We start from the raw sequence: 23,534 nt of genomic DNA on the forward strand, positions 1-23,534 counted from the left end.
TCACAAAAAACATATTATCTGGTTCATTATTACCTTGCTGTTTGTGGGAGCTTGCTGTGCACAGATTGGCTGCCGCGTAGATTAGATAGAGACTATTTCCACTGGCAGAAGTTCACGGTAACCAGAGGACGCAGAATTAAGATAGTCGGCGTGAGGAGACTGTGTTTACGCGGCGAGTTGTTGTGATCGGGAACGCGCTGCCTGAAAGGGCGGTGGGAGCAGATTGAAGCATGACTTTCAAACGGGGGAATTGGATAAATATTTGGAGGGGATAAAATTGCAGGGCTGTGGGGGAACAGCAGGGGGGGAATGGGACTAATTGGAGAGCTCTCTCCAAGACCCAGCACAGGCACGATGGGCCGAATGGCTTCCTTCTGTGTGGTATCATTCTCTGATCCCGATTGTCCGTCATCGTCCTTTGTGCACTACTCCCGTTGTGCCAGCAGGTGGTGATGTCGAGCTGTGTAACACTCTGAATAGTTCAGTGTGAATGACCTGCACAATTTGTCACATGTTTGTTAATTCATTCTCGGGATGTGGGAGTCGCTGGCAAGGCCGGTATTTATTGCCCGTCCCTAACTGCCCCTTGAGAAGGTGGTGGTGAGCCGCCTTCTTGAACCGCTGCAGTCCGTGTGGTGAAGGTGCTCCCACAGTGCTGTTAGGGAGGGAGTTCCAGGATTGTGACCCAGCGACGATGAAGGAACGGCCGATATATTTCCAAGTCGGGATGGTGTGTGACTGGGAGGGGAACGTGGAGGTGGTGGTGTTCCCATGCACCTGCTGCCCTCGTCCTTCTAGGCGGTAGAGGTGGCGGGTTTGGGAGGTGCTGCCGAAGAAGCCTTGGCCAGTTGCTGCAGTGCATCTTGTAGACGGTGCACACTGGTCAATGGTGAATGTAGAGGGAGCTTTACTCTGTATCTAACCCCGTGCTGTACCTGCCCTGGGAGTGTTTGATGCTGATTGGGTGTCTGAAATGGAGAGGTGGGTAACCTCGCCAGTGATAACATCCCTCATCTTTTAATGAGCAGAATTTTCGAAGTTATTAAAATATCAGTTTGAATCCTGTTCCCCCACTTTGTAGAGTTGTCTGTGTGTGTGTATGTGTGACAGAGTGCAGTGTATATAAGTGAGAATAAAATAAAGCTTTGATTACAAATAATGAATCTTGGCTCTTTATTGATGATATTTTGGGGTATGCAATCTGCTGACACAATGCCACCATTGTAAGCTGGGGTAAAGTCGATGCCTCCACAGTTGAATGGCCCTCCAGGAGTGGTACGGAGTCGATGTGTCAGGCGTTCCAGGCGTATTCTGTGCTCACCCATCACCCCCTGTGCTCACTGACCTACGCTGGCTCCCGGTCCGGCCACACCTCATTTTAAAAATTACCATCCTTGTTCTCCAATCCCTCCGCGATCTCGCTTCCGCCCTGTCCCCGTAACCTCCTCCTGTCGGCTCAGTGGTTCGCACTCTCTCTCTCTCGCCTCTGAGTCAGAAGGTTGTGGGTTCGAGTCCCACTCCAGGGACTTGAGCACATAAATCCAGGCTGACACTCCCAGTGCAGTGCTGAGGGAGCGCCGCACTGTCGGAGGGGCAGTACTGAGGGAGCGCCGCACTGTCGGAGAGGCAGTACTGAGGGAGCGCCGCACTGTCGGAGGGGCAGTACTGAGGGAGTGCTGCACTGTCGGAGGGGCAGTACTGAGGGAGCGCCACACTGTCGGAGGGGCAGTACTGAGGGAGCGCTGCACTGTCGGAGGGGCAGTACTGAGGGAGTGCTGCACTGTCGGAGGGGCAGTACTGAGGGAGCGCTGCACTGTCGGAGGGGCAGTACTGAGGGAGCGCTGCACTGTTGGAGGTGCCGTTTTTCGGATGAGACGTTAAACCGAGGCCCCGTCTGCTCTCTCAAGTGGATGTAAAAGATCCCACGGCCACTATTTGGAAGAAGAGCAGGGGGAGTTCTCCCCGGTGTCCTGGGGCCAATATTTATCCCTCAATCAACATAACAAAAACAGATGATCTGGGTCATTATCACATTGCTGTGTGTGGGAGCTTGCTGTGCGCAAATTGTCTGCCGCGTTTCCCACATTACAACAGTGACTACACTCCAAAAGTACTTCATTGGCTGTAAAGCGCTTTGGGATGTCCTGGGGTGGTGAAAGAAAAGTAAGACTTGCATTTATATAGCGCCTTTCACAACCACCGGACATCTCAAAGCGCTTTACAGCCAATGAAGTACTTTTGGAGTGTGCTCACTGTTGTAATGTGGGAAACGCAGCAGCCAATTTGCGCACAGCAAGATCCCACACACAGCAATCTGATAATGACCCAGATAATCTGTTTTTTTGTTGTGTTGATTGAGGGAAAAATATTGGCCCCAGGACACCGGGGAGAACTCCCCCTGCTCTTCCTCGATATAGTGGCCATGGGATCTATTACATCCACCTGAGAGAGCAGACGGGGCCTCGGTTTAACGTCTCATCCGAAAGACGGCACCTCCGACAGTGCGGCGCTCCCTCAGCACTGCCCCTCCGACAGTGCGGCGCTCCCTCAGCACTGCCCCTCCGACAGTGCGGCACTCCCTCAGCACTGCCCCTCCGACAGTGCGGCGCTCCCTCAGTACTGCCCCTCCGACAGTGCGGCGCTCCCTCAGCACTGCCCCTCCGACAGTGCGGCACTCCCTCAGCACTGCCCCTCCGACAGTGCGGCGCTCCCTCAGTACTGCACTGGGAGTGTTGGCCTGGATTTATGTGCTCAAGCCCCTGGAGTGGGGCTCGAACCCACGACCTGCTGCCTCTGAGAGCGAGAGTGCTGCCCACTGAGCCACTGCGTGTCATGACCTGGGTCATTGGCACACCGTTGTCTGTGGGAGCTTGCTGTGCGCGGTTTGGCGGCCTGCGTGTCCCGACGTCACAACGGCGACCACACTCCCAAAAGTACTTCATTGGCTGTGAGGGGCTTGACGCGGTCCTGAGGCAGCGGTATAAATGCAATCTGGGGGGGTTTTTTGCTGTGGTGTTTGAGCAGCTTGGAAAGGGTTTTGCAAGAGCTGGGAGAGTTAAGGGAGCGAGCATCGAATGATTCATGCCCGGACTTGTTACCGAGCAGTGAAGCCCAGGGTGTAGCAGGCAGTTGAGGAGACGCTTTTTCACAGATAGTCCCTTAACTTCCGAGCTATCCTTTTTCCCCTGCGCCTGCCTGGGGCCCCGGCCAGTTTCTGTTTCAATTTACCGAGCAAACACTCTCTCGCACACACACACACACACATACAAACACGCTCACGTGCACAGCCCACAGAGCTCCGCCCCCCCCCCCCATCGCTGCTTCTGCACCCGCTCCGACTCCAGGCCCCGTCCGCCTCTCTCTCGATGTTCGCACCAGGACTTTCCGTACGTGTCCCCGCAGAACAACCCTCCTCCCTCCACACGTGCACGGCTGACGGAATCGCCAGTCAGAGTAAGTTCGAATCCCGGCAGAGCCAAATCGCGACAGGGGTTTTTTTGTTTTTTTTGGCGAAGGTGTAGTGTGGGGTAGACATTGACTGTGGAAGCTTCTGGAATGTTGTATTTCCCCCCCCCCCGCCCCCGCCACCCCAACCGTGAGCACGTAAATCCAGGCCGACACTCCGTCAGTGCAGTGCTGAGGGAGCGCCGCACTGTCAGAGGGGCAGTACTGAGGGAGCGCCGCACTGTCAGAGGGGCGGTACTGAGGGAGCTCCGCACTGTCGGAGGGGCGGTGCTGAGGGAGCGCCGCACTGTCAGAGGGGCAGTACTGAGGGAGCTCCGCACTGTCGGAGGGGCGGTACTGAGGGAGCGCCGCACTGTCGGAGGGGCAGTACTGAGGGAGCTCCGCACTGTCGGAGGGGCGGTACTGAGGGAGCGCCGCACTGTCGGAGGGGCAGTACTGAGGGAGCTCCGCACTGTCGGAGGGGCGGTACTGAGGGAGCGCCGCACTGTCGGAGGGGCAGTACTGAGGGAGCACCGCACTGTCGGAGGGGCAGTACTGAGGGAGCGCTGCACTGTCGGAGGGGCAGTACTGAGGGAGCGCTGCACTGTCGGAGGGGCAGTACTGAGGGAGCGCCACACTGTCGGAAGGGCAGTACTGAGGGAGTGCTGCACTGTCGGAGGGGCAGTACTGAGGGAGCGCCGCACTGTTGGAGGGGCAGTACTGAGGGAGCGCTGCACTGTTGGAGGGACAGTACTGAGGGAGCGCCACACTGTCGGAGGGGCAGTACTGAGGGAGCCCCGCACTGTCGGAGGGGCCGTCTTTCGGATGAGACATTAAACCAAGGCCCCGTCTGCTCTCTCAGGTGGATGCAAAAGGTCCCACGGCCGCTATTTTGAAGAAGAGCAGGGGGAGTTCTCCCCGGTGTCCTGGGGCCAATATTTATCCCTCAATCAACATAACAAAAACAGATTATAGAAACATAGAAACATAGAAAATAGGTGCAGGAGTAGGCCATTCGGCCCTTCTAGCCTGCACCGCCATTCAATGAGTTCATGGCTGAACATGCAACTTCAGTACCCCATTCCTGCTTTCTCACCATACCCCTTGATTCCCCGAGTAGTAAGGACTACATCTAACTCCTTTTTGAATATATTTAGTGAATTGGCCTCAACAACTTTCTGTGGTAGAGAATTCCACAGGTTCACCACTCTCTGGGTGAAGAAATTCCTCCTCATCTCGGTCCTAAATGGCTTACCCCTTATCCTTAGACTGTGTCCCCTGGTTCTGGACTTCCCCAACATTGGGAACATTCTTCCTGCATCTAACCTGTCTAACCCCGTCAGAATTTTAAACGTTTCTATGAGGTCCCCTCTCATTCTTCTGAACAGTGAATACAAGCCCAGTTGATCCAGTCTTTCTTGATAGGTCAGTCTGGGTCATTATCACCTTGCTGTTTGTGGGAGCTTGCTGTGCACAAATTGGCTGCTGCGTTTCCCACATTACAACAGTGACTACACTCCAAAAGTACCTCATTGGCCGTAACGCACTTTGAGAGGTCCTAAGGTGGTGACAGGTGCTATATAAATGCAAGTCTTTCTATTTTTTTACAATCTCTGAGACTCGGCCCATTGTTCACGTCACATTTCCCAGCTGTGGCCCTCGGCCGATGACTGTGCAGGCCGTCAGTGAGGACAAGTGGGTGACTGGTGGGCCAGCTCACAGATCGCTTCCAAACTTGGCCTGCCGCCAGGCTTGCTCTGACGTAGCCCAATCCCACAGGACAGGCACTTTTGGTTTCAGAACAAGGCTCTTTCGTTTCAGATCGCCCTCCCCTCCTCTCCTGAAGGAACTGAATCCTTACTGGAAAGGGAATGTTTGGGGGAGGGCAGTTCAGAGAAGGTTCACTCGGTTGATCCCGGGGATGAGGGGGTTGACTTATGAGGAAAGGTTGAGTAGGTTGGACCTCTACTCATTGGAATTCAGAAGAATGAGAGGTGACCTTATCGAAACGTATAAGATTATGAGGGGGCTCGACAGGGTGGATGCAGAGAGGATGTTTCCACTGATGGGGGAGACTAGAACTAGGGGGCATAATCTTAGAATAAGGGGCCGCCCATTTAAAACTGAGTTGAGGAGGAATTTCTTCTCTCAGAGGGTTGTAAATCTGTGGAACTCGCTGCCTCAGAGAGCTGTGGAGGCTGGGACATTGAATATATTTAAGACGGAGATAGACAGTTTCTTAACCGATAAGGGGATAAGGGGTTATGGGGAGCGGGCGGGGAAGTGGACCCGAGTCCATGATCAGTTCAGCCACAATCGTATTAAATGGCGGAGCAGGCTCGAGGGGCCGTATGGCCTACTCCTGCTCCTATTTCTTATGAGTGCCACTCAACATGCCCACATTGTCTCCGCACTCTCCATCAGCTCAAGTTTAATCTGCAGGACACTGCTGCAAAACATCACGGGGGCCTTAAAGCAACAACTGTGCTTTGTTTACATGACTTTTGATGAGGTTTGTTCATTAGCTGTAAACATGTTGCAGATGGGAACATCTCCGATTACCATCTCTCAACCATCGGTGGCCGTGCCTTCAGTTGCCTGGGCCCCAAGCTCTGGAACTCCCTCCCTAAACCTCTCTACCTCTCTCTCCTCCTTCAAGACGCTCCTTAAAACCTGCCCCTCTGACCAAGCTTTAGGTCACCTGCCCTGATATCGCCTTACAACAACAACTTGTATTTAGATAGCGCCTTTAACGTAGAAGGCGCTTCACAGGAGGGTTATAAGAGCAAACATTTAACACCGAGTCGCACAAGTAGAAATTAGGGCAGGTGACCAAAAGCTGGCTCAGAGAGGTCGGTTTTAAGGAGCGTTTTGAAGGAGGAAAGAGAGACAGTGAGGTTTAGGGAGGGAGTTCCAGAGCTTGGGGCCCAGGCAACAGAAGGCACGGCCACCGATGGTGGAGCGATTATAATCAGGGATGCTCAGGAGGGCAGAATTGGAGGAGCGCAGACATCTCGGGGGGGTTGTGGGTCTGGAGGAGATTACAGAGATAGGGAGGGGATGAGGGCCATGGAGGGGTTTGTAAGTAAGGATGAGAATTTTGAAATCGAGGCATTGCTTAACCGGGAGCCAATGTAGGTCAGCGAGCACAGGGGGTGATGGGTGAGCGGGACTCGATATGAGTTAGGACACGGGGCAGCGAGCACAGGGGGTGATGGGTGAGCGGGACTCGGTGCGAGTTAGGACACGGGGCAGCGAGCACAGGGGGTGATGGGTGAGCGGGACTCGGTGCGAGTTAGGACACGGGGGCAGCGAGCACAGGGGGTGATGGGTGAGCGGGACTCGGTGCGAGTTAGGATACGGGGGCAGCGAGCACAGGAGGTGATGGGTGAGCGGGACTCGGTGCGAGTTAGGATACGGGGGCAGCGAGCACAGCGGGTGATGGGTGAGCGGGACTCGGTGCGAGTTAGGACACGGGGCAGCGAGCACAGCGGGTGATGGGTGAGCGGGACTCGGTGCGAGTTAGGACACGGGACAGCCGAGAGTTGGATGAGTTAAAGTTTATGGAAGGTGGAAGATGGGAGGCCGGCCAGGAGTGCGTTGGAATAGTTGAGTCTGGAGGTAACCAAAGCAGGGAGATTGAATTGGTTGCTGGTGGGTGAGGGGAGTATTGGCGGGGTGGGTGTGCAGGAGAGAGAGAGGGGGTTGCGACGTTTAATTGCAGCCTGACTGTACGGGATAGGCTTGACAGACCATCTTATCTTTTCCAGTCCATCGTTTTCCCATCTTCATACGTTATATTTTTGCCCCAGATGGCGAAGGGACAGTTGTTCCACTCTCCATATTACCAAACGGATATCGAGGCACTTAGAGAAGGTGAAAAATAAATGTGCAAGGATGAAACCAGAACTATCTATCGGGAAGGATTGAACAGGCTCGGACACTTTTCTGTAGAAAAGAGAAGGCTGGGGGTGGGGGGTAACCCAATAGAGGCCTTTAACATCATGAGAGGGTTCAATGGGGTCGACGCACAGAAGGTGGTTCCAATTGTGGGGGAATCAAAAACTAGGGGCCATCAGTGTAAGATAGTCACTAATAAATCCTAATGGGGAATTCAGGAGAAACTGCTTTACCCAGAGAGCGGTCAGAATGTGGAACTCGCTGCCACAGAGAATGGTTGAGGTGAATAGTATAGATGTGTTTAAGGGGAGGCTGTCCCGTGTCCTAACTCGCACCGAGTCCCGCTCACCCATCAACCCCTGTGCTCGCTGCCCTGTGTCCTAACTCGCACCGAGTCCCGCTCACCCATCACCCCCTGTGCTCGCTGACCCGTGTCCTAACTCGCACCGAGTCCCGCTCACCCATCACCCCCTGTGCTCGCTGACCCCGTGTCCTAACTCGCACCCAGTCCCGCTCACCCATCACCCACTGTGCTCGCTGACCCCGTGTCCTAACTCGCACCAAGTCCTGCTCACCCATCACCCACTGTGCTCGCTGCCCCGTGTCCTAACTCGCACCCAGTCCCGCTCACCCATCACCCACTGTGCTCGCTGACCCCGTGTCCTAACTCGCACCAAGTCCTGCTCACCCATCACCCCCTGTGCTCGCTGACCCCGTGTCCTAACTCGCACCCAGTCCCGCTCACCCATCACCCACTGTGCTCGCTGACCCCGTGTCCTAACTCGCACCCAGTCCCGCTCACCCATCACCCCCTGTGCTCGCTGACCCCGTGTCCTAACTCGCACCCAGTCCCGCTCACCCATCACCCCCTGTGCTCGCTGACCCCGTGTCCTAACTCGCACCTAGTCCCGCTCACCCATCACCCCCTGTGCTCGCTGACCCCGTGTCCTAACTCGCACCGAGTCCCACTCACCCATCACCCCCTGTGCTCGCTGCCCCGTGTCCTAACTCGCACCGAGTCCCGCTCACCCATCACCCCCTGTGCTCGCTGACCCCGTGTCCTAACTCGCACCGAGTCCCGCTCACCCATCATCCCCTGTGCTCGCTGCCCCGTGTCCTAACTCACACCAAGTCCCGCTCACCCATCACCCCCTGTGCTCGCTGCCCCATGTCCTAACTCACACCAAGTCCCACTCACCCCTCACCCCTCACCCCCTGTGCTCGCTGTCTCGTGTCCTAACTCGCACCGAGTCCCGCTCACCCATCACCCCCTGTGCTCGCTGACCTACATTGGCTCCGGTTGAGCATCGCCTCGATTTCAAAATTCTCATCCTTGTTTACAAATCCCTCCATGGCCCTCACCCCCTCCCTATCTCTGTAATCTCCTCTAGCCCCTGAACCCCCCGAGATGTCTGCGCTCCTCTAATTCTGCCCTCTTGAGCATCCCTGATTATAATCGCTCCAACATCGGTGGCCGTGCCTTCTGTTACCTGGGCCCCAAGCTCTGGAACTCCCTCCCTAAACCTCTCTACCTCTCTCCTCCTTTAAGACGCTCCTTAAAACCTATCTCTTTGACCCAGCTTTTGGTCACCTGCGCTAATTTCTCCTGATGCGACTTGGCTGCAAATATTTTATCTTATAACCCTCCTGTGAAGCAGCTTGGGACATTTCACAATGTTAAAGGCGCTATATAAATTCAAATTGTCGTTGTTGTAGTTGTCATGTGATGAAAGCGACAGCAGAATGTCCAATCAGAATTGGCGGCCGTGGTTAGGGTGTTTGGGGGGGTGGGGGGCGGAAGGGGGGAAGGGTAGGGGTGCTTATTGATCCACAGACTCAAGTGAACCCTGTCTTCGGGTCAGAGTTCAAGGAGCGAGTGTTCGAGGGTGAGGGGTTACTGAGGTAACATCCCTGCACACATGCTCGGTTTCCACCAGGGGGCGCTGTAACAGGCCCCACCTCCATCAGTACCCCAGGGGAAGTGAACCCAATTGTAGCACCTCCGCCTCAGCACAGCCCAGGCACTGACCCCCGCGAGCATTTCTATCTGGGACCTCTGACACAGCGGGCATCACATTTGCCCACTCAGCCACTAGGGGGTGATCTCAGTTAATCCTTAATATCCTCGACACTGTCCAGGGATCGCTGTTCGCCACTCCTTTTACCTGCTGCTGATGGTATCTCACAGGTATGTGGGCGCACTAGGTCCGTGCAGCAGAGCTGGTCTCCAGTCGTCCTGGTTAACCCTTGCCACTGGACCAAGACCTCGCTCTGTCAAGCCCCGTGTGGTGGCTGGTGTGCAACGGCCACCCCACGTTAAAAAAATCCACCCACAGGCATCTTCCACCCTTCAGGATGTAGTTCGGGATCCGGAATATCGGGTCCTTCATTGAAACACCTGGGAACTCATCCCTTTTTTGGCGTGGAAGCAAGTCATCCTCGATACGAGGGACCGTCTAAGGTGATGAATATCCTTTACACTGTCCCATCAAACACTCCCAGGGCAGGGACAGCATGGGGTTAGATACAGAGTAAAGCTCCCTCTACACTGTCCCATCAAACACTCCCAGGGCAGGCACAGCACGGGGTTAGATACAGAGTAAAGCTCCCTCTACACTGTCCCATCAAACACTCCCAGGGCAGGTACAGCACGGGGTTAGATACAGAGTAAAGCTCCCTCTACACTGTCCCATCAAACACTCCCAGGGCAGGTACAGCACGGGGTTAGATGCAGAGTAAAGCTCCCTCTACACTGTCCCATCAAACACTCCCAGGGCAGGTACAGCACGGGGTTAGATACAGAGTAAAGCTCCCTCTACACTGTCCCATCAAACACTCCCAGGGCAGGTACAGCACGGGGTTAGATGCAGAGTAAAGCTCCCTCTACACTGTCCCATCAAACACTCCCAGGGCAGGTACAGCACGGGGTTAGATACAGAGTAAAGCTCCCTCTACATTCACCATTGACCAGTGTGCACCGTCTACAAGATGCACTGCAGCAACTCGCCAAGGCTTCTTCGACAGCACCTCCCAAACCCGCCACCTCTACCCCCTAGAAGGACAAGGGCAGCAGGCGCATGGGAACACCACCACCTCCACGTTCCCCTCCCAGTCACACACCGTCCCGACTTGGGAATATATCGGCCGTTCCTTCATCGTCGCTGGGTCACAATCCTGGAACTCCCTCCCTAACAGCTCTGTGGGAGCACCTTCACCACACGGAACTGCAGCGGTTCAAGAAGGCGGCTCACCACCACCTTCTCGAGGGGCAGTTAGGGACGGGCAATAAATGCCGGCCTTGCCAGCGACGCCCACATCCCGTGATCAATAAAAAATAACTTTCATCGCGGAGGGCAAGTTCCTGTTTAGAACGAGTCACGTGTAAAATGAAAATGTAAATCAAATCAAAACAGAACTGCCCTTTTGACCATGAAAGTATATAAAGGAATTTGTAACTTCCAGAATATTACTTTCAGGTTGTGAATCAGCTGTCCTCAGTTTGTTTTTCACATTGTTTCATTATATGATACAGCACCAAAGGAGGCCATTCGGCCCATCATGCCTGTACTGGCTCTTTGAAAGAGCGATCCCATTAGTCCCACTCCACGCATCCCCCCCCGTCCCTGCCCTTTTCCCCACAGCCCAGCAATTTTTCCCCTCCAAGTATTTATCCAATTCCCGGTTTGAAAGTCATTATTAAATCTGCTCCCACCGTCCTTTCAGGCAGCGCGTTCCCGATCACAACAACTCGCTGCGTAAAAACATTCTCCTCATCTACCCCTCTGTTCCTTTTACCAATTTAGCACTCGCCTCTGAGTCAGAAGGTCGTGGGTTCAAGCCCCACTCCAGGGACTTGAGCACATAAATCCAGGCCGACACTCCCAGTGCAGTGCTGAGGGAGTGCTGCACTGTCGGAGGGGCAGTGCTGAGGGAGCGCCGCACTGTCGGAGGGGCAGTACTGAGGGAGCGCCGCACTGTCGGAGGGGCAGTACTGAGGGACTGCCGCACTGACGGAGGGGCAGGGCTGAGGGAGTGCTGCACTGTCGGAGGTGCAGTACTGAGGGAGCGCCACACTGTCGGAGGGGCAGTACTGAGGGAGTGCTGCATTGTCGGAGGGGCAGTACTGAGGGAGCGCGTTTCCTGTATTACAACAGTGACTACACTCCAAAAATACTTCATTGGCTGTAAAGCACTTTAAGACGTCCAGTGGACGTGAAATGCGCTATATAAATGCAAGTCTTTCTTTTTCTTTTTACCCTGCTCTAATTCGAAATAGTGGCCGTGGGATCTTTTACGTCCACCTGAGAGAGCAGACGGGGCCTCGGTTTAACATCTCATCTGAAAGACGGCCCCACCAACAGTGCGGGGCTCCCTCAGTACTGCCCCTCCGACAGTGCGGCGCTCTCTCAGCACTGCCCCTCCGACAGTGCGGCACTCCCTCAGCACTGCCCCTCCGACAGTGTGGCGCTCCCTCAGCACTGCCCCTCCGACAGTGCGGCGCTCCCTCAGCACTGCCCCTCCGACAGTGCGGCGCTCCCTCAGTACTGCCCCTCCGACAGTGCGGCGCTCCCTCAGTACTGCCCCTCCGACAGTGCGGCGCTCCTCAGTACCTCCCCTCCGACAGTGCGGCACTCCCTCAGCACTGCCCCTCCGACAGTGCGGTGCTCCCTCAGCACTGCCCCTCCGACAGTGCGGCGCTCCCTCAGTACTGCCCCTCCGACAGTGCGGCACTCCCTCAGCACTGCCCCTCCGACAGTGCGGCACTCCCTCAGTACTGCCCCTCCAACAGTGCGGCGCTCCCTCAGTACTGCCCCTCCGACAGTGCGGCACTCCCTCAGTAATGCACCTCCGACAGTGCGGCGCTCCTCAGTACCTCCCCTCCGACAGTGCGGCGCTCCCTCAGTAATGCCCCTCCGACAGTGCGGCGCTCCCTCAGTACCGCCCCTCCGACAGTGCGGCACTCCCTCAGTACTGCCCCGCCGACAGTGCGGCACTCCCTCAGTAATGCCCCTCCGACAGTGCGGCGCTCCCTCAGTACTGCCCCTCTGACAGTGCGGCACTCCCTCAGTAATGCCCCTCCAACAGTGCGGCACTCCCTCAGTAATGCCCCTCCTTCAGTGCGGCGCTCCCTCAGTACTGCCCCTCCGACAGTGCGGCACTCCCTCAGTAATGCCCCTCCGACAGTGCGGCACTCCCTCAGTAATGCCCCTCCGACAGTGCGGCGCTCCCTCAGTACTGCCCCTCCGACAGTGCGGCGCTCCCTCAGTACTGCCCCTGCGACAGTGTGACACTGGCACTGGGGGAATCACGGCCTGGATTGTTGGGCTCTGGATCGCCTGAGCTTAACGAGACCCAAGGGCTTTTATTTTGAAGAAGCGTTGTATCAAGGCAGGTTCCTTTTTACTGGTCGAGCAGCGATGTTGTTTGAAACTCTTTCTAACCACAGGACCGCTGTCTCTTCCCCCCGATCCAGCCAGCAGCTTAGCACATGTACACGGGAGTCCCGAGAACTGTGAGCCCCCTCACCGAATGCATAAAAAGGCTCGGCAAGCAACACTCACCGGTGTCCGCTCCATATCACAGCCGCACGAGCTGCATTTACTTCACGCCCGCAGCAGAGAAAAACCACCCCCGAGGCCCTTCACAGAGAAACATAAGAAATAGGAGCAGGATTCGGCCATTCGGCCCCTCGAGCCTGCTCCGCCAGTCAATGAGATCAGGGCTGATCTTCGACCTCAACTCCACTTTCCCGCCCGATCCCCATAATCCCTCGATTCCCCCGGAGTCCAATCTGTCTTGAATATACTCAACGACTGAGCCTCCACAGCCCTCTGGGGCAGAGAATTCCAAAGATTCACCACCCTCTGAGTGAAGAAGTTTCTCCTCATCTCAGTCCTAAATGGCCGCCCCCTTATCCTGAGACTGTGACCCCTGGTTCTAGACTCCCCAGCCCGGGGGGGGAAACATCCTCCCTGCATCTACCCTGTCAATCCCCCTCAGAATCTTCTACGTTTCAATGAGATCACCTCATTCTTCTAATCTCCAGAGAGTATAGGCCCAGTCTACTCAATCTCTCCTCATAGGACAATCCCTCTCATCCCAGGAATCAGTCTGGTGAACCTTCGTTGCACCGTCTCCAAGGCAAGTATATCCTTCCTCAGATAAGGAGACCAAAACTGTGCTCCAGGTGTGGTCTCACCAGGGCCCCGTACAGTTGTAGCAAGACTTCCTCACTCTTATACTCCAACCCCCTTGCAATAAAGGCCAACGTACCATTTGCCTTCCTCGTTGCTTGCTGTACTAAAATGAAGCAAACATGCAAATATAATATGGTGGCATTTTGTGCACAGCAAGCTCCCACAAACAGCAACAACAACCACTTGCAGTTATAATAGCGCCTTTCACATTGTAAAGCTTCACAAGGCGTTTCACAGGAGCGATTATCAAACAAAATTTTGACACCGGGGTTATGGGGAGCGGGCGGGGAAGTGGAGCTGAGTCCAAGATCGAATCAGCCACGATCTTATTAAAATGGCGGAGCAGGCTCGAGGGGCCGTATGGCCGACTCCTGCTCCTATTTCTTACGTTCTTGTGTTCTTATGACCAAAAGCTTGGCCAAAGAGGTGTGTTTTAAAGAGCATCTCAAAGGACGAAAGAGAGGTAGAGGGACGGAGAGGTTTGGGGAGGGAGTTCCAGAGCTTGGGGCCCAGGCAGCTGAAGGCACGGCCACCGATGGTGGGGCGATGGAAATGGAGGATGTGCAAGAAGCCACATCTTGAGGAGCGCAGAGATCTCGGAGGGTTGAGGCGCTGGAGGAGGGTTGCAGAGATAGGGAGCAAGAGGAGAGGAGGGGTGGAGGCCATGGAGGGAGTGGATCACAAGAACGTTTTTATTCATTCATGAGATGTGGGCGTCGTTGGCAAGGCCGGCATTTATTGCCCATCCCTAATCACTCCCTGAGAAGGTGGTGGTGAGCCGCCTTCCTACATACAACTGAGTCTCTCGCCGGGCCGTTTCAGAGGGCAGTTAAGAATCAACCACATTGCTGTGGGTCTGGAGTCACATATAGGCCAGACTGGGGTAAGGAAAAAGAAAAACGCATTTCTATAGCGCCTTTCACGGCCACCAAACGTCCCAAAGCGCTTTACAGCCAATGAAGTACTTTTGAAGTGTAGTCACTGTTGTAATGTGGAAACGCCAATTTGTGCACAGCAAGCTCCCACAAACAGCGACGTGATAATGACCCAGATCATCTGTTTTTGTTATGTTGATTGAGGGATAAATATTGGCCCCAGGACACCGGGGAGAACTCCCCTGCTCTTCTTCGAAATAGTGGCCGTGGGATCTTTTACGTCCACCTGAGAGAGCAGACGGGGCCTCGGTTTAACGACTCATCCGAAAGATGGCCCCTCCAACAGTGTGGTGCTCCCTCAGTACTGCCCCTCCGACAGTGCGGCGCTCCCTCAGCACTGCCCCTCCGACAGTGCGGCACTCCCTCAGGACTGCCCCTCCGACAGTGCGGCGCTCCCTCAGTACTGCCCCTCCGACAGTGCGGCACTCCCTCAGTACTGCCCCTCCGACAGTGCGGCGCTCCCTCAGTACTGTCCCTCCGACAGTGCGGCGCTCCCTCAGCACTGTCCCTCCGACAGTGCGGCGCTCCCTCAGCACTGCCCCTCCGACAGTGCGGCGCTCCCTCAGCACTGTCCCTCCGACAGTGCGGCGCTCCCTCAGCACTGCCCCTCCGACAGTGCGGCGCTCCCTCAGCACTGTCCCTCCGACAGTGCGGCGCTCCCTCAGCACTGTCCCTCCGACAGTGCGGCGCTCCCTCAGCACTGCACTGGGAGTGTTGGCCTGGATTTATGTGCTCAAGTTGCTGGAGTGGGATTTCCTTCCCTAAAGGACTTTAGTGAACCAGTTGGCGTTTGTTTTTATCACAAGCCAATATTGACACAGTCACCATTACTGACATTAGCTGTTTATTCCACGTTTCCCACATTACAACAGTGACTACACTCCAAAAGTACTTCATTGGCTGTAAAGCGCTTTGGGACATCCGGTGGTCGTGAAAGGCGCTATATAAATCCAAGTCTTTCTTGCTTTATTTATTAGATTCACTAACATTGCCCGTCTCCGCCCCTGCCTCAGCTCATCCGCTGCTGAAACCCTCATCAATGCCTTTGTTACCTCCAGACTTGACTATTCCAACGCACTCCTGGCCGGCCTCCCACATTCTACTCTACGTAAGCTAGAGGTGATCCAAAACTCGGCTGCCCCGTGTCCTAACTCGCACCGAGTCCCGCTCACCCATCACCCCCTGTGCTCGCTGCCCTGTGTCCTAACTCGCACCCAGTCCCGCTCACCCATCACCCCCTGTGCTCGCTGCCCCGTGTCCTAACTCGCACCGAGTCCCGCTCACCCATCACCCCCTGTGCTCGCTGCCCTGTGTCCTAACTCGCACCGAGTCCCGCTCACCCATCACCCCCTGTGCTCGCTGCCCCGTGTCCTAACTCGCACCAAGTCCCGCTCACCCATCACCCCCTGTGCTCGCTGCCCCGTGTCCTAACTCGCACCGAGTCCCGCTCACCCATCACCCCCTGTGCTCGCTGCCCCGTGTCCTAACTCGCACCGAGTCCCGCTCACCCATCACCCCCTGTGCTCGCTGCCCCGTGTCCTAACTCGCACCAAGTCCCGCTCACCCATCACCCCCTGTGCTCACTGCCCCGTGTCCTAACTCGCACCGAGTCCCGCTCACCCATCACCCCCTGTGCTCGCTGACCTACATTGGCTCCTGGTTAAGCAACACCTCGATTTCAAAATTCTCATCCTTATTTACAAATCTCTCCATGACCTCGTCCCTCCCTATCTCTGTAATCTCCTCCAGCCCCACAACCTTCCCCTCAAATTCAACCCTCCTGACCATCCCTGACTATAATCGCTCCACCATCGGTGGCCGTGCCTTCTGTTGCCTGGGCCCCAAGCTCTGGAACTCCCTCCCTAAACCTCTCTACCTCTCTTTCCCACAGTGCAACTAAATTTGTAAAATATTAATACAAGTGCCCCCTTATTAAAGGGGCACTAAACTGACAAATAAAGCAATGAAACTTTTGGCGTTAAATGAATCAAATTAAAATGTGGTTGCCAGGGTGATGATGCACTCCAGTCTCCGGCGACTACCTCTCATTTCCTACATTACCAACAGTGACTATACTTCAAAAGTACTTCATTGGCTGTAAAGCGCTTTGAGACACCCGGAGGATGTGAAAGGCGCTATATAAATCCAAGTCTTTCTTTGTTTAAGACACTCCTTAAAACCTTCCTCTTTAATCCTGTTACTAATTTCTTCTTATGTGGCTCGGTGTCAAATTTATCTGTTTTGTCTTAAAACACTTCACGTTTCAAGGACCACCCTCAAAGCCTCCCTGATAAAGTGCAACATCCCCCACCGACAACTGGGAGTCCCTGGCCAAAGACCAGTCCGCCCTAAGTGGAGGAAGTGCATCCGGGAGGGCGCCGAGCACCTCGAGTCTCGTCGCCGAGAGCGTGCAGAAACCAAGCGCAGGCAGCGGAAGGAGCGTGCGGCAAACCAGTCCCACCCACCCTTTCCTCAACCACTGTCTGTCCCACCTGTGACAGAGAGACTGTAATTCCCATATTGGACTGTTCAGTCACCTGAGAACTCACTTTTAGAGTGGAAGCAAGTCTTCCTCGATTCCGAGGGACTGCCTATGATGATGATAAAACATCTTGGGAGGTTTCACTCCCAGGTGCCGGTGGGGATGTTGCACTTTGTCAGAAACACAGAAAATAGGTGCAGGAGCAGGCCATTTGGCCCTTCGAGCCTGCACCGCCATTCAATATGATCATGGCTGACCATGCAACTTCAGTACCCCATTCTCTCCATACCCTTTGATCCCTTTGGCCGTAAGGGCCATATCTAACTCCCTTTTAAATATATCTAACGAACCAGGGAGTTAAAGGTGCTATATAAATGCAAGTTGCAATTGTTGTTGAATGTAAATTCCTCCTCCAGCTGGTGTGGTGGGAGTTGAACACAAGAACACTGAAGGGAGAGGCGGGTTTTCCGTGTGAGCAGGGTTTTGAAATTTTGAAAGGAAAACGAGTGGTGTGTGAGAGGGAGGTAATTGCTCAATGATCGCTTTGACCTGGGGGAGAAATGCCCTGGTGAATTTCTGTTGTCAGTTTCGTTCTTTTGTGAAACTGCAAGGGAGGGACTGAGAGAGAGGGAGGGATTGAGAGAGGGGGTGGAGCTGGCAAACCTGGCAGTGCTCACTGCATATAAAAGGGCTGGAGAAAGCAGGAAGGCGGCTGCCGGAACGAAGAGCCCTGCATTGTGGCTGTGTGTGTGAGAGTGTGTCCCAGCTCTGCCCCTCGACACACAGACACAGCCCAGGGGCTCCCGACCTGGGCACCGTGCGGGGCACAGGCTCAGTGCAGTATTAGTGGAGCGTCCGCATCGCTACAGCACAGCAGCACAGCTCACCTGGACAGTGCTCCACACAGGTAAGGGCAGCGCACAAAGGAGGCGGCCCCGGGAGGAGAGGGAGGGGGAGGGAGAGAGGCCTGGGGAGGGAGAGAGGGAGGCCTGGGGAGAGAGAGGGAGAGGGAGAGAGAGAGGGACCTGTGGAGAGAGGGAGAGAGAGAGAGGGGCCTGGGGGGAGAGAGAGAGAGATGGGTCTGGGGAGAGAGAGAGAGGGGGGCCTGGGGGGGGAGAGAGAGAGAGAGGGGCCTGGGGGGGGGGAGAGAGAGAGAGGGGCCTGGGGGGGGGAGGAGAGAGAGAGAGAGAGAGGCCTGGGGGGGGGGGAGAGAGAGAGAGGCCTGGGGGGGGGAGGAGAGAGAGAGGGGCCTGGGGAGAGAGAGAGAGAGAGAGAGAGATGGGTCTGGGGAGAGAGAGAGAGAGAGAGAGAAAGAGATGGGTCTGGGGAGAGAGAGAGAGAGAGAGAGAGAGAGAGAGATGGGTCTGGGGAGAGAGAGAGAGAGAGAGAGAGAGATGGGGTCTGGGGAGAGAGAGAGAGAGAGAGAGAGAGAGAGATGGGTCTGGGAGAGAGAGAGAGAGAGAGAGAGAGAGATGGGTCTGGGGAGAGAGAGAGAGAGAGGGGCCTGGGAGAGAGAGAGAGAGAGAGAGAGAGAGAGAGAGGGGCCTGGGGAGAGAGAGAGAGAGAGAGAGAGAGAGGGGCCTGGGGAGAGAGAGAGAGAGAGAGGAGAGAGAGATGGGTCTGGGGAGAGAGAGAGAGAGGGGCCTGGAGACAGAGAGAGAGAGAGAGAGAGAGAGGGTCTGGGGAGAGAGAGAGAGGTCTGGGAGAGAGAGAGAGGGAGAGAGAGGGGTCTGGGGAGAGAGAGAGAGGGAAAGAGATGGGTCTGGGGAGAGAGGGAGAGAGAGGGAGGCCTAGGGAGAGAGGGAGGGAGGGAGAGAGAGAGAGAGGGAAGGATAGGGAGGCCTGGGGAGAGAGGGAGGGAGAGAGAGAGAGAGAGGCCTGGGGAGAGAGGGAGAGAGAGAGGGGCCTGGGGAGAGAGGGAGGGAGGGAGAGAGAGAGAGGAGAGGGAGGGAGAGAGAGGGAGGCCTAGGGAGAGAGGGAGGGAGAGAGATGGAAGGCCTGGGGAGAGAGAGAGAGAGAGAGAGAGAGAGAGAGAGGCCTGGGAGAGAGAGAGAGAGAGAGAGAGAGGCCTGGAACGAGAGCAAGAGAAAGCCTGGAGAGTGAGTGATGAGGGAGGGAGAGGGAGAGAGCCTGGAGGGAGGGAGGGAGGGGGGGGAGAAGAGGGAGAGAGACAGACAGAGAGGAGAGAGAGAGAGAGAGAGAGAGAGAGAGAGATGGACAGACAGTAATCTCACTTTCCAACTCTGGGTCCGTAGCCCTGCAGGTTACAGCACTTCAGGTGCACATCCAAGTACTTTTTAAATGTGGTGAGGGTTTCTGCCTCTACCACCCTTTCAGGCAGTGAGTTCCAGACCCCCACCACCCTCTGGGTGAAGACATTTTCCCCTCAAATCCCCTCTAAACCTCCCCCAATTACTTTAAACCTATGCCCCTGGTTGTTGACACCTCTGCTGTGTGAAATAGGTCCGTCCTATCCACTATCCTGGCCCCTCATAATTTTATACACCTCAATAAGGTCTCCCCTCAACCCCAGCCTAACCAATCTTTCCTCACAGCTAAAATTCTCCAGTCCAGGCAACATCCTGGTAAATCTCCTCTGTACCCTCTCTAGAGCGATCACATCCTTCCTGTAATGTGGTGACCAGAACTGCAGCAGTACTCCAGCTGTGGCCTAACTAGTATTTTATACAGTTTAAGCATAATCTCCTGCTCTGACACAGACAGAGAGAGGGAGAGACAGACAGACAGACAGACAGAGGGTGTGAGAGAGAGAGACAGACAGGGAGAGTGAGGGGGAGAGAGACAGACAGAAAGACAAACAGAGGACAGACAGACAGACAGAGGGAGGGAGAGAGAGACAGGGAGAGGGAGGGAGAGACAGACAGAGACAGAGGAAGGGAGAGACAGACAGAGGAGGAACAGACAGACACTTGAGGTAGAGATGGAGGGAGATTTATCCATTGGGGATTCAGAGGCACTCGGTGAATTGAATGGTGATTCAAGGAGCTGGACAGAGTTGCTGTGTGAAGGAGAAGGGTTTATCAAAGAGCATATTTCTCTATTGAAAGCTCTGATCCAGCTCCGGGGCCCACCATGAGTCAGCTTTCTTTTAGCTAGACTCTCTCTCTCTCTCTCTCAAACAGGATCTCCTCGATTGGGACCATTCCTTTCTTTATAGAATGGGTGTAATCCAAACTGTGATTCTTCTCTTAAAGGGGTATCATCCTCCGCAACTTCTGGCTCACATGTTTACAAACTGGGCAGGATTTCATACCTGTATTTCCCCTCTCTGTCTCCCTCTCTCTCCCTCTCTGTCTCTCTCCCACACTCTGTCTCTCCCTCTCTCTCTCCCACACTCTATCTCTCCCTCCCTGTCTCTCTCCCTCTCTCCCTCCCTCTCTCCCTCCCTGTCTCTCTCCCTCCCTGTCTCTCTCCCTCCCTGTCTCTCTCCCTCCCTGTCTCTCTCCCCTCCCTCTGTCTCCTCGTCTCCCCCTCCCTCTGTGTCTCTCCCTACCTCTGTCTCTCTGTGTCTCTCCCTCCCTCTATCTCTCCCTGTCTCCCTCCCTCTGTCTCTCCCTGTCTCCCCCCTCCCTCCCTCCCTCTGTCTCCCCCCTCCCTCTGTCTCTCTCTCTCTCTCCCCCCCCCACTCTGTCTCTCCTTGTCTCCCCCCCTCCCTCCCTCTGTCTCTCCCTGTCTTCCCCCCTCCCTCCCTCTGTCTCTCCCCGTCTTCCCCCCTCCCTCCCTCTGTCTCTCCCCGTCTTCCCCCCTCCCTCCCTCTGTCTCTCCCCGTCTTCCCCCCTCCCTCCCTCTGTCTCTCCCCGTCTTCCCCCTCCCTCCCTCTGTCTCTCCCCGTCTTTCTCCCCCTCCCTTTGTCTCTCCCTGTCTCCCTCCCTTTGTCTCTCCCTGTCTCCCTCCCTTTGTCTCTCCCTGTCTCCCTCCCTCTGTCTCTCCCTCCCTCCCTCTGTCTCTCTCTCCCTCCCTCCCTCCCTCTGTCCCTCTCTCCCTTCGCCCCCCCACCCCCCCCCGTCTCTTTCTCTCTCTCACTCCTACCCACCCTCTATCTATCTCTGTGTAAATGGCTTACGGTGATGTCACTGCTGGACAAATTGGGCTGTTTCCTGTTGGGGTGGGTAATATTGAGAGAGGGGGGCGGCTGGGACGTGTTGCCTTGCGACTTAAAAGGGTTTCACTGATGCCTCAATACACTGACTGTGGTTGTGGGGGAGGAGGAGAGAGAGCGGAGTAGAATGGAACAGGGAGATAGCAGGTTGAATTCCCAGACAGCACTAACCTACGCTGGGTCAGTAACAAGGGACCTCCCACTGGCCTTCGTCCCCCTGGGCTACGGAGGCAAGAACATTGGGCACAATCGTTCAGTGGTTACCCTAAATGCGATTACACCACTGGGCTAACTTGCAAAGATAAAATTGGGATATATATCTGTACTTGAAGAGGAAATAATGTGGGAAAAGTGCGGGGGGCAGGTGGGACTAATGGGATCGCTCTTTCAAAGAGCCGGCACAGGCACGATGGGCCGAATGGCCCCCTTCGGTGCTGTATCTTTCCACGACTATTAATCCAGACAACGCGAGTTCAAATCCTGCCACGGCAGTTTGAGAATTTTAATTCAGTTTTTTAAGAAAATAATAATTTGGACTACGAAGCCTGTGTCTATAATGGTGACCCCCATCATCATCATAGGCAGTCCCTCAGAGTCGAGGAAGACTTGCTTCCACTCCTGAAGTGAGTTCTCAGGTGACTGAACAGTCCAATACAGGAATTACAGTCTCTGTCACAGGTGGGACAGACAGTGGTTGGAGGAAAGGGTGGGTGGGGAGTCTGGTTTGCCGCACGCTCCTTCCGCTGCCTGCGCTTGCTTTCTGCACGCTCTCGGCGACGAGACTCGAGGTGCTCAGCGCCCTCCCGGACGCACTTCCTCCACTTAGGGCGGACTGGTCTTTGGCCCGGGACTCCCAGGTGTCGGTGGGGATGTTGCACTTTATCAGGGAGACTTTGAGGGTGGTCCTTGGAGCAGTTTCCTCTGCCCACCTGGGGCTCGCTTGCCGTGTCGGAGTTCCGAGTAGAGCGTATGAAGTTGCCGGATTTTCATTCAGAACCCAACTGGCTCACCGCTGTCCTTTTCAGGGTAGGGGGAAGGGAGCCTGCCGCCCTTACCCGGTCTGGGCCTACATGTGACTCCAGTCCCAGCCCGACGTGGTTGACATTGAACTGCACCTCTGACGGGCCCTGTGACAAACTGTTAGTTCACAAAGAGTGCTACATTTCAACCTCCTCATGGCAACTCGGAACAGGCAATAAATACCCACATCCCGAGAACTATTTTTTTTTGCAGTCAGCTCCTGCACCCACTGCTATCTGTAGGACCACGAGGTGGCTATTCTTGGCGCTGCACGTCATCCAGGCAAGCTCCAGGACTCCCTCCCTAAACCTCCCCGCCTCTCTCGCTGCTTTCCTTAAAACCAAACTCCTTGGCCACGCTTTTGGTCGCCTGTCCCGAATATCTCCTTGTGTGGCTGGCTGGCAAATTTACAACAACAACTTGCGTCTCTAACATAGTGAAACATTCCAAGGCGCTTCACAGGAGCATTATGAGACGAATAAATTTGACGCATAATGAGAAATTAGGGCAGGTGACCAAAAGCTGGGTCAGAGAGGTTGGTTTTAAGCAGCGTCTTGAAGGAGGAGAGAGAGAGGCGGAGAGGTTTAGAGAGGGAGTTCCAGAGCTTGGAGCCCAGGCAACAGAAGGCACGGCCACTGATGGTGAAGCGATTATAATCAGGGATGCTCAGGAGGGTAGAATTAGAGGAGCGCAGACATCTCGGGGGGGGTTGTGGGGCTGGAGGAGATTACAGAGATAGGGAGGGGGCGAGGGCCATGGAGGGATTTGTAAACAAGGATGAGAATTTTAAAATTCTTAACCGGGAACCAATGTAGGTCAGCGAGCACAGGGGTAATGGGTGAGCGGGACTCGGTGCGAGTTAGGACACGGGTCAGCGAGCCCGGGGGGTGATGGGTGAGCGGGACTCGGTGCGAGTTAGGACACGGGTCAGCGAGCCCGGGGGGTGATGGGTGAGCGGGACTCAGTGTGAATTAGGACACGGGGTCAGCGAGCCCGGGGGGGTGATGGGTGAGCGGGACTCGGTGCGAGTTAGGACACGGGGTCAGCGAGCACAGGGGGTGATGGGTAAGCGGGACTTGGTGCGAGTTAGGACACGGGGTCAGCGAGCCCGGGGGGGTGATGGGTGAGCGGGACTCGGTGCGAGTTAGGACACGGGGCAGCCGAGTTTTGGATCACCTCTAGTTTACGTCGGGTAGAATGTGGGAGGCCGGCCAGGAGTGCGTTGGAATCGTCAAGTCTGGAGGTAACAAAGGCACGGATGAGGGCTTCAGCAGCGGATGAGCTGAGGCTGGGGCGGAGAGGGGCGATGTTACGGAGGTGGAACTAGGCGGTCTTGGTTACGCTGCGGATACGTAGCCGGAAGCTCATTCCGAGAGGGGGGGGAGGGGAGGGGGTGTCGAATCTGCGCTCCGGGACGTTTCGCGATGTTAAAGGCG

At 55.5% G+C, this 23,534-nt stretch overlaps 1 protein-coding gene across 2 annotated transcripts in view; it reads left to right on the forward strand.

The window, feature by feature from the left end:
* Positions 1-3,355: 3,355 nt before the first annotated feature.
* The window catches only part of LOC139232643 (protein mono-ADP-ribosyltransferase TIPARP-like), a 39,470-nt gene continuing 19,291 nt past the window's right edge, over positions 3,356-23,534 (forward strand). The window contains exon 1 of one of the 2 annotated variants that reach the window (XM_070863092.1): positions 3,356-3,453. The gene's annotated coding sequence lies outside the window, so the exon portion shown is untranslated. Of the gene's footprint in view, positions 3,454-17,684; positions 17,866-23,534 lie in introns of those variants that run through there. The other variant, XM_070863091.1, reaches the window with a different exon arrangement.

This window comes from Pristiophorus japonicus, chromosome 20, assembly GCF_044704955.1.
Source record: "Pristiophorus japonicus isolate sPriJap1 chromosome 20, sPriJap1.hap1, whole genome shotgun sequence".
Taxonomy (NCBI): Eukaryota; Metazoa; Chordata; class Chondrichthyes; family Pristiophoridae; genus Pristiophorus; species Pristiophorus japonicus.